The 2190-nt window shown below is 31.7% G+C and overlaps 1 long non-coding RNA gene across 1 annotated transcript; it reads right to left on the reverse strand.

Moving 5' to 3' along the window:
• Positions 1-441: 441 nt before the first annotated feature.
• On the reverse strand, positions 442-1900 carry LOC124888504. Its single transcript, XR_007046861.1, has 2 exons — positions 1231-1900; positions 442-1141 (listed from the first exon to the last, which is right to left on the reverse strand). It is a non-coding gene; the product is annotated as an uncharacterized LOC124888504 (long non-coding RNA).
• Between the last annotated feature and the right edge of the window lie 290 nt (positions 1901-2190).

Genomic DNA, 2190 nt, shown 5'->3' on the forward strand with positions numbered 1-2190 from the left:
TCAAAATGTCGCATTACTAACCCTTGTTTAGTGATCTTATATTAACTATCTTGGTTAAGGCTCAAGTTAATTAGATGAAGCTTGATAACTTCAAATTTCTATTGTTATTTCTTTTTCTCAATCTCTACCTCTCTCGAGCAAGTTTAGAATATAGACGAGTACTCAATATTTACAATAGTCAAGAAAGCAATCAAATCAAAGAAAATACCAATATATGCAAGCACACCAGTCTAGAATGACTTCACACTTAACCTTGCTTCATTAATTCATCATGGTTGCCACAATCTAGTGATGGAGTTTAGCTACTCATGATCATAAGCACGCAAGAGGAGTTCATAGATGAAAGCATAATTTTGCACTTACAAGAATAAGATAAAAAATCAAATCTCAAATAGATCAAAAATCCTAAAAACCAATATCAAATAGTCCCAAGATCAATAATGTGTCTAAGAAACTCAAAATAATGTAAAAGTGTGTAAACTAATCGTAAAATACAATGAGAGTATTTATAGATACAAAACAAATCTTATCATAAACTATGTAAGAAAACTAAGTCGGGACATGCTACGAGTCATGGGTGGAGTTGTGGATCAGACCCATAAGTCATAGGTCTTTATCATGAAAATCAGGCTCAGTATCAGTCTTCAGTATATGACATGACTGCCACCCACGGGTCGTGGTTTGAAGTCACGACTCATGAATTTGTAGAAATCAGACTTTTCCTTCAGCTTCAGAAGTCAACTCACGAACCCCAATCACAAGTCGTGGATCTAATTAATGATTCGTAGACCACACTCATAAGTCACCAACTTCTCTTCACTTAGCAAATTTTTCATCCTTTTCTGAGTTTTTCCTTTGAAACCTATTTTCCTGCACAATCAATACAAAAACATATCATACCGAGTAAAAGTACCTAAGTTCCTTCATAATTTCTTTATTTTGAGCATCGAAGGTGTCATGAAACCATGACACATCAAAATCCGAAAAACTTTTTACTCAAAAGTTCCAATTAGTAGTAAGCAACCACCAAGGTTTGTCCCTCTTCTCTGTTTGCAATCTTCTAGGATATTCCGCAAGAATGTGATTTACAAAAATAACTTGATAATTGTTGATTAAGAAAATCTTCATTCCACCTGTCATTCTGAAAAAAACAATTTACCTCTGCAAGTTAAACACATATCAATTGACGCAAGTTGGTACAAAGGACCCAACTTAGACCAATTATCATACCAAAAACTAGTTGACCATTTTTTGGTTCCCACCAGATACTATGCTCCACCTCATCCCTAGCTTCCAGCATTTTCTTCCATAATTGTGAACCCTCTTTCCATGAAATCATAGTAGGAGTTTCTTCTTATAGTATTTATTTCACATAAAAGTAGACCATATGGTTCCAGATGTCCTAAATCTCCACTATAACTTGACAAATAAAGCATTTGAGATTTCAAATAGAGATCTGAAATCCATACTTCTACCTTAGTAAGTAAGCACATCTTTTGCCAAACTGTCCCAGTGCCTGCTTTTCCCTTTTTTTTGTTGAAAATTTTTCAAAGCTAAAACGCAAAAACATCACTAATGTTGAATGTGGATAAGTTGAATCACTTTTCACGTGATGAATTTTTCTTCTACTCCTATTAAAACTTACCCAAAAATTTATAGGTCCAAGCAAATAAATACGAAGACTATTTGTGATGGAAATATGACTCTTTCTTATAAGATTTGTCTTATCTCAAATCATACGAAAAATTCTATAACAAGATTGGTCAGATAGGAGCTAAAAGAGAGAATAATTGAGGGAAGGACCCTTCAATTTACGAGACCACGGACCTAGTAGATCCTAATAGATCTGATTTTTATGTTCATTCATAAAGTGTAAAGTAAAGGTTGTGAAATTTTTTTATATTCCATCCTTTTCAATTTAATTTTACTACTTTTCGTTTTAATCTATTTAAAAAAAGAATGTCTTTTTTTATTTTTAGAAATTCTTTAATTTCAACTTTTCATGTGATATATTTAGGACCATAAGATTAAAAATCATTTTGATACATTTGACATATCTTTAGTTTAAGACTATAAAATTCAAGTCTTATTTATTTTCTTAAACTTTGTGTCAAGTTAAAATATGACAAACAAATTGAAATAAATGAACTAATTATTACTCTCTCCATTTTTTAAAAAAAATACTTTTAG

The sequence above is a fragment of the Capsicum annuum genome, chromosome 11 (assembly GCF_002878395.1).
Source record: "Capsicum annuum cultivar UCD-10X-F1 chromosome 11, UCD10Xv1.1, whole genome shotgun sequence".
Lineage (NCBI taxonomy): Eukaryota > Viridiplantae > Streptophyta > Magnoliopsida > Solanales > Solanaceae > Capsicum > Capsicum annuum.